The sequence below is a fragment of the Lathyrus oleraceus genome, chromosome 4 (assembly GCF_024323335.1).
Source record: "Lathyrus oleraceus cultivar Zhongwan6 chromosome 4, CAAS_Psat_ZW6_1.0, whole genome shotgun sequence".
NCBI lineage: Eukaryota > Viridiplantae > Streptophyta > Magnoliopsida > Fabales > Fabaceae > Lathyrus > Lathyrus oleraceus.
Window position 1 is genome coordinate 94623273 of NC_066582.1, and position 14344 is coordinate 94637616.

At 35.8% G+C, this 14344-nt stretch overlaps 1 non-coding gene across 1 annotated transcript; it reads right to left on the reverse strand.

Moving 5' to 3' along the window:
- Positions 1 to 7766: 7766 nt before the first annotated feature.
- Positions 7767 to 7873, reverse strand: LOC127078044 (small nucleolar RNA R71). Its single transcript, XR_007787791.1, has one exon. It is a non-coding gene; the product is annotated as a small nucleolar RNA R71 (small nucleolar RNA).
- Between the last annotated feature and the right edge of the window lie 6471 nt (positions 7874 to 14344).

Below are 14344 nucleotides of genomic sequence, written 5' to 3' on the forward strand. Positions count from 1 at the left end.
AGAACTCACTGAGATTATTATCTCACGCCATTATTGTTGTTATTTTTCAGGTATTCCTTGCAGGTTGAATCTAAGAGAAGCTGTCTATGGATGTTTCAAGGGACGTAGTTATCCTGATCTTCCGCTGTGGAGTTGTGTGCAATGAAGATATTGCACATGGTTTTTAGATTTTTATTGTTTAGGCACTATTGTATAACATGTTCCATTGATGTTTTTAGCTTGGACATGTGTATATATTGATTCCATTAGGCACTTATGTTGGATCAGTATCAATTAATAACACTTGTATGATATTATTCTAAATATATATTATACAGATTGTTATATATAATAGGCAAATAAGATCATCAACTATAGTATTATTATATGGTAACTTAATCTTTAAAATATGTTGAACAATCTAAAGTATCAATATCCACTAGTTTCCTTATGTTTAGTGTCATAAACTCAATCCAAAAGACCAACACCCTTAAATTTATCATTATTACATGGATACCAAAGAGCTTACATAAAGTTGTTAGTCATGTATCTTAAAAGATATTTAAAAAATTATTTTTTAATGGTATCAGTGCACCCTTCAACTCTTAATATCATTCACCACATAACAAAAGAATCGACCGATAAAAAAGGTGATACTATATTTTCTTTCAAAATCTTAAACCATTAAATTTATTTATGAATGATCTCTTGTACTACCTTTGTTCCTTTTTATAATAGACAATTTATTATTTAGGTTCATTAAATAATCAATGTATCTAGTTTATAAATTGATCAAATACATTGATTATTCAATTAATCTAAAAAATAAGTTGTCTCTTGTATAAAGGAACAAAAGTAGTATATATTAACATTAAAGTCATTTATTATCAATATAAAATCAGTAATATTTTTATGGACTGGCTAAAGGTCCAGACCTAAATAACTAATATCCAATCCATCTCAAATTCAATCCACTTGACCTAAAATATAAAAATCAGTTCATACGCATTGAGCAATGTATATTCTCTTATGTCTATTTTTTACTATACGCATCTTGAACTGACTTGGGAGTTGTAGTGCTAACCATGCGGGTTCACCATGTGCCACCGTAAAAGAAGATCAAAGACACCGTTCAAGATCATTAGTTATCCTACTGTATCTAGGGATGTGCATGGATCATAAACCAAATCAAATTGAACCATGTATATGGTTCAGTTTGGATCTTAAAACTGTTTTCATAAAACAAATTTATTTTTTTAAAACCGGTTTATAAGTGGATCGGTTCAATTTTAAATCGGTTTTTCACAAAAAAAAATATTTAAAAAAAACAGTTTAAAACCAATTTCTTTAAAACCAATTTTTTATTTTCTTAAAAAATCAATTTCAAAACCAATTTTATAAAAAAAATCAGTTTTTAAAACTATATTTTAAAAAAATCAATTTTATATCAAAAATAGTTTTATTTTCTTTTAACTAACCTTTTTATTTTCACTAGTTATAAAACTATTTTTATTTTAAAAAATTATTTTAAATTTGACTTTTATAACCCCCACAAATAATATATCGATTAAAAACAATCCCAAAATATGATGTGTTACATAAAAATGGTCATAAAATAAAATAATTACAAATCATATCTCTATAAATTATAATTATTCATAAAATAAATAATACATCAAAAAAATTGTTCAAGTTTCTAAAATCTCTCATAATTGTTCATAAAATAAATAACTTGTCAAAAAAATTGTTCAAGCTTCCAAAATCTCTGATGTAGGTGGAAGTGTTGAAACCGCATTCTCGGATGATGCATACGTTGACACCTTTAAGAAATTCTATATTATAAAGTAAAGACTAAATGAACTTATATAAAACTTTAATTTCTTTATTTCGGGAAACATTAGTTTTTTCATGAAACTTGTTAAAAGTATAATTTAAAAATCACTATTCTCAACTGATATTGCTAATACATTTAACTTGTAGACTAACAACATATAACAATTAGAAACAAATTTCATAGTCCAGGATGAAGCTTTATATTATAACAACCTATGAATTATATTGAAGATAATAAGCTTCGTGAAACTCCTATAGCTCATGGAACACAATATTTCTAGATCTTATACTGAACAATATTTTGGTGGTATGTATTTGGGACATAATTGTTTTCAGAATATAATTTTTTTTCGTAAATAGAAAAAAAAATATGTTTTTTTTATTCTAAAAAAAATCTGATTTTTTTATGAAATTTAAACGAATTAATAAAATATAAAATTAGTTTATAATGTATATATGTCTATATGATAAAAAAATGAAAAGAAACAAACATATAAATTTAAAACATAATAAAATTTGGATACCGAATAACTAAATTACATTATTATTATGGTTACCGGTTTATATTTGTATAACAAAATGGATACCCACATTTATATTTTAGCATTTGGATTGGATTTTTAAAAGTGGAACAATTTGGATACAAATTTGGTTATAAATAATCGATTTTTTTGCACACCCATAACTGCATCCATTTCTAGTTCCTAAACGAAACAATGGTGTTGTTTGTGGGAATCTACTTCCAATTCCTATCATTTCCATAAATTCATGTTTGCTCTCCAACCTCATAGTGCAAACCTAAAAGTTCTAGATATGGATTCTTATGATTTTAGAATAAAATCTCTGACTTACTGATCCATAACCTCCTTAGATTCATCGAATTGAGAGCATTCACAACCGAATGCATAGATCTGTCGCATTCGATCTAGGAGGTTAATGTTTCAAAGTCGATTTCCTAGGTTTTCAAATCTCTAATTTCCCTTGAGGACTCCCTGAAGAAGAAGGAGAAAGGACCCTAGATCCAAATCCATATTTCCGATGGAAGCACCGGAAAGTGAAGGCATGATCTTCAAAGATAACACTGAAGATTCACGCTCCATCTCTCGATCTAACACCTCTATTGTCTTCCCCCTCCTAAGTGATACATATCGCGGTGACGTCAAAGATACAAAGAGTTCATAGTTAATAGTGCCCGAATACGGCGAGTTCATTGTAAACTCCAGGCACCAATTAAATATTGGGGTGCCTATCAAAAGCACCACATGACTTCCACTTAATGCAGCGAGGTCCCCTCATACAAAGACCAAATGTTCGCCAAGCATGTATGGGGAAAAGTATCATGGATTATGGTTGCAAGGGGACCGATCATCCATAGTCCCAAGTCATAATAGCAAAGATATCAAATCTCATCCAGGAGTTCTTGGGCCAGCATTCGCCTCTAATCCATCACCTGACCTCATCCAGCACCACCGACTGTAACATCCTGAATTTAATTAATTAATTTAATTTAATTATTTAACTATTTATTTGATTATTTGATGTTTTAAATTATTTATTGTGTGATTGTGGGGGTAAGTGTCCTTGAAGTAAAGGTATAGAGAGAGTAAGAGCTTGACATATTTGTTTAGAAATTAATTGAAATTTTAATTTTATTATTAAAATAAATAGTATTTTTATTTAGATTAATTAAATAAATAGAATTATGAGGTGAATGATCAAAATAACATGAGTGATGGATGATAACACGAAATTATATCACATTTTAGGACTTAATTCAATTAAATTATATTATTATTTACTTTAAATTATTTCATTTTATCAGATATTACGCGGTATTTCCTTCCTATTTATCTCAGGTATCTATTTGAAGCAAAAGTAAAAAAAGGAAGAAAAGGAGGTGTAAAAAGAAGTTACTGGAAACAAATAGCAAAAGCCAAGCCCAGCCCAAAGAAGGCACAGGCGTTGTGCCTGTGACGAGCGTCACAGAGGTTGTGACGAGCGTCACGCTATATGCACTTGTGTGACGAGTGTAACACCCCAAATAAAGAAAAAAGAATTATTTAATTAAGTTGATAATATAATTATTAATTTAATTAAATAAATTGGATTATTGGATTATTATTATTATTATTATTATTTTGGAATAATAATAATTGGAATATATATATAAGTGGGAATAAAGAAAAGGGTTTCATTCTTAACAAAGAAATTTCACGTGAAACTCAGAGAAGCTGCAGAGAAGAGGAAAAAGGGCAAAGAGCCGAAAGCAAGGTTGAGGAACGGAAAAGCTAAAGCTTAGAGAATTGCCGGATTAACTCAGGTAAGGGGGGTTTATCGTCGGTTAATGGGTATTATAGATTAACATGTCATGGGTAGTGATAAGCCGTTGATTTAACCCTAATTGGGACTGTATATGCTGAAATTGACGTTGGATAAACCGTGTTAAAAACTGCAAATTGAATTGATAGTTGTGTGAGTCGTAAATGTTAGACTATAGCACGGATCACAATTAAAAAACTTGATTCGGCACTACTAAATTAGAGACAAATTAGGTTTTCTGAGAAAGGGTTTAGATGCAGAAGCGGCCGGAAAACCTGATCTGCGTGAAGCTGACGGAACTTGGAATAACTCAGAAAAATCTGAGTCTGCGCGCGAGCGGTCGACCATAGGGTCGGCGTGCGCTGACCCGTGGGGCATGCGCCGACTGCATGCGTCGACGCAAGGCATTTTGGCGCCGACCCGTGAGTTAAGCGTCGACCCCATGCGTCGACGCAAGGGGTCTTTGCGCCGACTCCCTCCAGTTGAGCAGAGTCTTTGCAGTATGGAAAAATAGTTGATTTTATGTTGTGAATGCAATTGGTAGCTGGCCTATCATAGTTAATTGTGATGAATGAATTTATTAGGTTTATGGTTGTGAAATGTTGATGCAATAATGTTGAAAAGTTGATTTTTAAGTTGCCTTGTTGAAATTATTAAGTTGTAGGCTGATGAGCCAACGTTGATTCTAAGTTGCTTTGTTGAGAATTACTGAGTTGTAGGCTGAAGAGCCAAAGTTGATTTAAGTTGTTTTGTTGAAAAACTGTTGTGTTGCTGTTGCTATTATGTTGTTAGAGTTTCAAGTCGTACATGTCATATACATCCATATGCATTAAGTCGGAGCTTTTGCTCACACCACGTTGGCCTGGATTGGCAAAAATATGGGGCTTTTGCTCACACCACGTTGGCCTGGATTGGCAAAAATATGGGGCTTTTGCTCACACCACGTTGGCCTGGATTGGCAAAATTTTAAGTTGAAAGTTGAAGGCTTATGCCTTGATGCCCACTAAACTGGCAATGATTTTAAGTTGGGAGTTTTACTCCAAATGGTACCACATGCATGAAGAGTCGAGTCTCATTGAGTTGCATTTTATGTTGTTATTGAGTTGCCTTTACGTTGTGTTTGAATATGATAATTGAGTTGACTGTGCCGTGGCCTAATGCATGATATAATTAGGGTGATTAACGTGTAGAATTACTTAACATAACATGATAAATTATAATATTTGTTATATCGATTGAGGAACTCACCCTTACAGCTATATTTTTCAGGTAACGAGCAGTGAGTCGAATAGAAGTTAGTGCTTGAAGTCTAGTGTGGTTAGAGGGTCATGCTCTGATAGATGTAACATCGGGACGGGATGTTTGAATTGTTGAATAAAATTGAGCATGACTGATTTTATATTGACTTTTGTGAAGAAGTTGTTATGTGACACCCTTGAGATGCATGATTACTCTGATATGTATGATTTAATTGTTGTTGTTTTATTATTAAACATTTGGGGTATTTTAGAAGGGTGTTACAACGAGCGTCACACATGGTGTGACGGACGTCACACCATTCCCCTATATTTGAGGCACAAGGAACGCTTCAGAGACGTTGAGAGAGAGTTGAGCCCTATTTCCACGCCCAACTATTCTGCACGTTGAAGACTTTTTGACGCGGAAGCAGTTGCGGGAGGTAGCATATAAATAGTAGCTTTTTGGAAAGCTCGGGGGTTCCAGATTTTTTCCACGCCTTTTTCCAGATTTTTGCCGTTTTCGTATTCTTTCTTTTTCCAGCAGCTTAGGCATATTTTTACAGTATTACTTTGACAAATTTTTATATTGTTTTCCTTTTGCAATTCTATTTTCTTTTCCAACTCTTAATTAATTTTTCGCACAATAGTTTCTACACAAGAAACTATTGTGTACCTTTTACCGGATCTAGCCTTACGTTAGAATCTAGTTTTTTTTATTCCTTCGTTTTATTTTTCTGCCTGATTGAAGAACTCAAGAACAAATCCAACCGGTCTGTGGTGGAGTGTTCAAGACTGCTATTTAATTATTCAGGTTCTTTATTTATTTGTTGAATTTATATATGCTTGCTTTTATTATTAATTTTTGTTGCTTGCCTGTGATGAATCTGTTTATGCATGTTATTTATTTAAGTCTGTTTAGCATGTCTGGCTGATTTATTTAGGTATCGGTATGTAAAGTAAGCGGAATGAAGGAATCAAAACTAAGTTGGTTTAATTAAGTTTAAAATTAAAATCACTTTTTTTACGGTCTCAATTTACAGGTTTAATAACAAAGTTTTTGTACGAGAGTAAAAGATATAAAGAAGTTAAAATCAATAGAGCGAGAGTTTGAGGTTTTGACTGGACAGTGTAAATTGGACATTAATTCTAGATCAGGGCGAGAGCAATTTTTAGAGTTAATTAAATTCTAACCTTTTTCAAAAAGTATTTTTAAAGATTGAATGTGAGGGCGAGAGTTAAGCATTTGAGTTTAATTATATAACCTAAGTCAACAGAGCGAGAGTTTGAGATAAGGGTGTTTAAACGATTAGTGTTTTCTTAAAAAGAGTTTCTACGGATTCTACTGTTTTCAAAAAGTGGTTTTTGACTTAACTATAAGTGACAGCTACGTTAATATAAAATCATAGTTTATTCAACAGAGCGAGAGTTTGAGATAAAACTTTTAACCAATAGCGTCAACTGAAAAGATTCATTTTAAAACCAAGAAACCAATAAAGAATTGATTCCCTAATTACGACAAATTACATACCGATATCCGCTTATTAGATATTAATTTTAGATCTTATTTTAGTTTTAGCTTTTTCCCCCAAACAATCAAAGTATTACCTGCCTTAGCTTTACGAAGTAACCTTAGATAACGGTATATCGATTCATAAGTCCCTGTGGGATCGATATCTTTTAAAACTACACGATAGAACTATGCACTTGCAGTTTGTACCCCAAATTCGACTCATAAAGTCGCGATCAAGTTTTTGGCGCCGTTGCCGGGGACTTTTATTTAAGTCGATATCGTAACTCTTCTGTTACGCTGTAGAGACTAAGGCTTTTCTTTCTCTTTTCTTTCTCTTGTTGATTTGTATGCCACGCACTCGCTCTCAAGGCGAACCGCTCTACTTACGAATCAACGATATCGAACTATATCTCCGAGTCTTACGACGAATTCGGGAATATCGTGTTGCAAACAATCTACCTCCTGTAGAACTTCCTGATTTCAAAAATATTTTCCCTTCGATGCCCGAGATGGCAGAACCAGCCCGTGCTCTTAGAGATTATGCCGCTCCATCGCAAGATGAACCGCATTCAAGTATTGCTCCGCCCGCAATCGAAGCAAACAACTTTGAACTCAAACCTTCACTGTTGCAGGCAGTGCAACAGAACCAATTCTCTGGGAATCCTACCGAGGATCCTAACCTTCATTTATCCGTATTTGTCCAATATGCTGATACTGTTAAAGCTAATGGTGTCACTTCAGAGGCAATTCGACTTCGTCTTTTTCCTTTCTCACTAAGAGATAGCGCTAGAAGATGGCTTCAATCTCTTCCTTCTAACTCAGTCACCACATGGAACGAGTTGAAGAAAGTTTTTCTTGCTCGATATTTTCCGCCAAGCAAAACAGCTATGTTAAGAGCCCAAATAAATGGATTTAAACAGAAAGATAACGAGTCTCTTTTCGAAGCATGGGAAAGATACAAAGACATGATGAGACTTTGTCCACACCATGGTTTAGAAGACTGGTTAGTAATTCATACATTTTATAATGGTCTCCTGTACAACACGAGGTTAACAATAGATGCCGCCGCCGGTGGCGCGCTAATGAACAAACCTTATGCAGACGCTTACCAACTTATCGAAAGCATGGCTCAAAACCACTATCAGTGGGGAACCGAACGAACAATGGTGGAAAAACCTCAAACGAAAACTGGCATGTACGAGATAAGTAACCTTGATCATGTTAATGCAAAAGTGGATGCTCTGGTCCAGAAAATTGAAAGTTTAAATGTATCACCTCCAACCACAGTAGTTGCCATAACTCAGAATTGCGAAGTCTGTGGAATCCAAGAACACACTCCTGCAGATTGTCAACTCCTAACAGGAATCCAAGCGGAGCAAGTAAACTACGCTCAAGGAAGCCCCTATTCACATACCTATAACTCAAATTGGAAGAATCATCCAAATTTTTCATATAAGAGTAATAATGCTCTATACGCACCTGGACAATCTCCAAATGAAGCCCCAGCTATACCTCCGGGATATCAGAAGCCGACCCCATCTACACCTAACAATAACGCCCCTAGGAAATCCAACTTGGAAATCATGATGGAGAACTTTATAGCTTCTCAACAGCAAACCAATAAAGATTTCTTAAACCAGAATGTACACACTGGCGAACAAATTAAACAGCTAGCAAGTAAAGTAGATGCCCTGGCTACTCATAACAAAGTGCTGGAAACGCAAATATCACAAGTAGCTCAACAACAAGCGCCTACTGCTGCCCCAACTGGTACATTTCCTGGCCAACCCCAACCTAACCCAAGAAGCCACGCTCATGCAATTATACTGAGAAGTGGAACGGAAGTGGAAGGACCGTCTGACCCAAGGATAGAAAACCAAAACTCTGAAAGGTCAACTGAGGAAAGTGAACCTAAGGAAAAGGCAGAGAGTAATAAGGAAACCGTAGAAAAGAAGGAACCTTATGTACCTCCACCACCTTATAAACCACCTATCCCTTACCCTCAAAGGCTTGTTAAAACCAAAGATGCGGGCCAATTTAAAAAATTTGTCGACCTACTAAAACAATTAAACGTCACAATTCCGTTTACAGAAGCTATTACGCAAATGCCCTCATATGCCAAGTTTTTAAAAGAAATTCTTTCTAATAAAAGGAAACTTGAAGATAGCGAAACCGTTACACTTACTGCTGAATGTAGCGCTATAATATAGAATATGCCTCCTAAACTTAAAGACCCAGGTAGTTTCTCTATACCTTGTCACATAGGAAAATTTGTCATAGACAAAGCCTTATGCGATTTAGGAGCCGGTATTAGTGTTATGCCTTTATCCATATGCAAGAGACTTGAAATGGGAGAATTAAGACCAACTAAAATGTCTGTGCAACTAGCAGATCGTTCCGTAAAATATCCTGTAGGAATTCTTGAAAACGTTCCAGTGCGCATAGGTCAATTCTACATTCCAACTGATTTTATAATTATGGATATTAGAGAAGATGAAGTTACACCCATTATACTGGGAAGACCGTTCTTAGCAACCGCCGGTGCAATCATAGACGTAAAACGAGGACGACTCACTTTCGAAGTAGGAGAAGAGAAAATTGAGTTCATCCTTTCCCAATTTTTGAAAGCACCTGCAATAGAAGATACATGTTACTTCATGGATATCATCGATGAATGCATAAAAGAAACGGAGTTAGAAAAAGACAAATCATCTTACTACCTTGTAGAAGAAAAACTTAACCAATGTTTAGCAATAACACCGGACCCTACGCAATGCCTCAAGAAACCAACCTTAGACCTGAAAACACTTCCCAAGAATCTGAGATATGAATTCCTAGACTTAGAGCTTGAACGACCAGTGATAGTTAATGCTGACCTAGGAACACTCGAAACAGAAAAACTCCTGCATATCTTAAGAAAATATCCAACCGCACTAGGTTACAACATCACCGATCTTAAAGGAATAAGTCCTTCTATTTGTATGCACCGCATCATGTTAGAAGAAGACTGTAAAACTTCTAGGGAACACCAGAGAAGACTAAACCCGATCCTAAGTGAGGTAGTGAAGAAGGAAATAACCAAGTTATTAGAGGCAGGTATCATATATCTTATATCTCATAGCAAATGGGTTAGTCCTGTACACGTAGTACCAAAGAAAGGGGGTATAACAATCATTGAAAATGAAAAAGGAGAAACTATAACCAAACGAATTGAATCGGGATGGAGAATGTGCATTGACTATAGGAAACTAAACAAAGCAACCCGAAAAGATCATTTCCCTTTACCATTCATTGACCAGATGTTAGAACGATTAGCAAAACATTCACATTTCTGCTATCTAGACGGTTACTCAGGTTTCTTTCAAATACCAATTCACCCTGATGACCAAGAAAAGACAACGTTCACGTGCCCTTTTGGTACCTTCGCTTATAGACGAATGTCGTTCGGCTTGTGTAATGCTCCTGCAACCTTCCAAAGATGCATGATGGCAATATTCGCCGATTTTCTAGAAAACATCATGGAAGTATTTATGGATGACTTTTCCGTATGCGGACAAAGCTTTGAAGAATGTCTTGAAAACCTAGAGAAAGTTCTAGAGCGATGTGTAAAAGTAAACCTAGTACTTAATTGGGAAAAATGCCACTTTATGGTACAAGAAGGAATTGTTTTAGGACACATCATCTCAAATAGAGGAATTGAAGTAGACAAGGCCAAAATAGAGGTAATCGAAAACCTTCAACCTCCGAAGACTGTGAGAGAAGTACGAAGCTTCTTAGAACATGCCGGTTTTTACCGACGATTCATTAAAGACTTCTCTAAAATAACTAAACCGTTGACCGGATTATTGATGAAAGATGCTGAATTCATATTCGACAATAAATGTTTAGAAGCATTTCAAACGCTTAAACAAGCACTGATCTCCGCACCCATAATGCAGACACCGGATTGGAATGAACCATTCGAAATAATGTGTGATGCCAGCGATTACGCTGTAGGTGCTGTCTTAGGACAACGAAAGGATAAAAAGCTTCATGTTATATATTACGCAAGTAGAACTCTAGATGAAGCACAAATGAATTACGCCACAACCGAGAAAGAACTTCTAGCAGTAGTGTTTGCGCTAGATAAATTTCGTTCTTACTTAGTCGGAGCCAAAATAATCATCTACACTGACCACGCTGCTATCAAATACCTCTTAACTAAAAAGGATGCAAAACCTAGACTCCTAAGGTGGATCCTGTTACTACAAGAGTTCAATTTGGAAATCAAGGACAAGAAAGGAACTGAAAACGTAGTAGCAGATCACCTCTCTAGACTTGAGAACCTTGAACCGGAAAGAACAGCAATTAACGATGATTTCTCGTACGATAAGCTTATAGCTACTTTAGAAGAAAATAACGCTGATAAACAGGTAGAAACTACCTTAGCAATATCTGTTACACCGTGGTACGCTGACCTCGTCAATTATTTAGCTGCCGGAATAGTTCCATCTACCTTATCGTACCAACAGAAGAAACGATTCTTCTATGATATAAAACAATATTACTGGGATGACCCCTTACTTTTTAAAAGAGGTCCCGATGGTATTTTCCGTCGGTGTATACCCGAAGAAGAGGTAGAAAGTATAATCCAACACTGTCACTCCGCTCCTTATGGTGGACACGCAAGTACATCCAAGACCTGCTCTAAAATCCTACAAGCCGGTTTTTATTGGCCAAGTATATGGAAGGATGTACATGCAACTATTAAGAAATGTGACAGATGTCAATGCACAGGAAACATATCTAGACGTGACGAGATGCCACAAAAGGGCGTTTTGGAAGTTGAGATTTTCGACGTGTGGGGAATAGACTTCATGGGACCTTTTCCATCCTCTTTCGGCAACAAATACATACTCGTGGCAGTTGACTACGTATCAAAATGGATTGAAGCTATAGCTTCTCCAACAAACGACACACGAGTAGTAACTAGACTCTTTAAGAATATAATATTTCCAAGGTTTGGTGTCCCAAGAATAGTTGTCAGTGATGGTGGATCGCATTTCATATCCAAAGTACTCGAAAAACTACTGCTTAAGTATGGCGTAAGACATAGAGTAGCGACACCTTACCACCCTCAAACCAGTGGGCAAGTGGAAGTATCTAACAGAGAGATCAAACAGATACTAGAAAAAACAGTCGCCACTTCAAGGAAAGACTGATCATTGAAATTACCAGAAGCTTTATGGGCATACCGAACTGCTTACAAAACACCCATAGGGACAACCCCATTTAAGCTAATTTATGGAAAATCCTGTCACCTCCCGGTAGAATTAGAACATAAAGCCTATTGGGCTATTAAAAATCTAAATTTAAACTATAAAGCCGCCGGTGAAAAGAGAATCCTTGATATAAGCGAATTAGAGGAACTCAGAAGAGACGCTTACGAAAATGCCAGAATCTACAAAGAAAGAACAAAACAATGGCATGACAAGCGCATATCAAGGAAAATCTTCAAACAAGGCGATACAGTCCTTTTATTTAACTCCAGACTAAAGTTATTTCCGGGAAAACTACGATCTAGATGATCAGGTCCTTTTCAAATCACTAATGTTTTTCCCAGTGGAGCAGTAGAAATTAAAGGTAAATCTATGGAACCATTTACCGTAAACGGGCAACGTCTAAAACATTATCACTATGCAGAAAACAATGAAGATTCTCAAGTCTTGCACTTAGACGAAATGCCTCCAGAAATCATAGATTATAATTGATTGTTTTTATGTCGAGCTTGCGACATTAAACAAAGCGCTTAGTGGGAGACAACCCACAAATTATTTTATTATTCTATTATTATTATTTTTTTTATTTCTTCCTTAATTATTCTTTTAATTTCTGTTTAATATTCATTCTTAATTTATTTTAATTTATTAAAAACTTTTCTCTTCTTTCGGCATTTGGCCAAATCCTGACTAAAACTATTGTTTTTCTTTTCTCTAGCTAAAACTAACCTGATGGGACATATTGATCGTATGGGTATCAAATTCAGAGGAACAGCTCAGAAACAAAAGTTTGAGGAACTAGCCACGAGAGAGATGCTACCTAGCCTGTATGTTGATGATTGGGCAATGACTGCCCTTGGACTAAGACAAAGTGTCCTGTATTTGCTGAATCAGATAGGGTGGGAAACCGCTCCTATCCGTAGACAGTTTGTCACTTACCGGAGACTGACTCTAGAATTCCTTAGTTCTCTGATCTATCTACCCAGCCATGGAAAAGGAATAAGCAGAGGTTTTATACAGTTCAGAATATTTAACATGGAGTACCAATTTAATATTCAAGATTTTACCCACCTTTTAGGCTTCCCTACATCCTTTGACACATTCACAGTGAGCCAAGAGGAACTTTTAGAATATAGAGAACTTGAACACTTTTGGGGTAACTTGACTGGAAATGACGATCCCGAGGAACATGAGTTTCTCTCTGGAAACATACATAACCCAGCCTTTCGCTATTTCCATAAGATCCTGACCCACACCTTATTTGGGAAGAAGCCAAACAGTACCACAGTTTCACGTGATGAACTCTTCATCATATTTTGTGCTTCCCAGAACCGTCCAGTAAACGGTGCCACTTTTATGTTAGCAAATTTGGACCACCTTATCCAAGATGAGCGAGCACCAATCCGAATAGGCGGTTTGATAACTATGATAGGTAATGCTATTGGATTACGTCAGCCTATACTCGACTTAAGCCCTTTTTGTGGCATTACTACTATGAGTATACCCTTCCTCTTCAACACTTTGTTTATAGCAAACCTAGGGTCTGATGAGTTTGAGCTTATTATTGATAACCAAGTTCTTTGCCTATTCACCATGCCCGATCCTATGACTAGTGTTCACAACCGCAACAACTGGCTCTACAATCTGAACGAAACCCCCTCCCCTGCTAGATCCACTGAATCCATCCAGGACTATGAGATTTGTGATGACTATGAGACTTATGATGACCAGATTCCTTATGTTGAATCAGATCCTCAGACACCATCTGGATATCATGATATTGACCCTCCTCCTCAACCTGCTCAGACCGAAGAATCGGCAATACCCGACCTTAGACATCTTATGCCCGGAACTGATTATAACACTGCCATGGAAGCTTTGATGTCAGAACAAGATGCCCTCAGAGAAGACTTCACTAGCTTGAGGCACGAATTTCTAGGATACATGAACAGTATGACAAACCAGTTTCACGAGTTGCTATACCGTGTTAATTCCTTTGCTCCTCCGGCCAGAGATCATGCAGATGGATAGAATTTATTTATTTTTCTTAGTTATTTAGTCTTAAGCTAGATTAATTCGTTAATGTTATTTCAAATTATATTCGTATTTGTTTCTATTTCACACTTTTTGTTTTTTTTCCATTGTTACATTATGATTATTTTATTGAAGCTATTTATTCATTTTATTATGTAATATCTATTATGCTC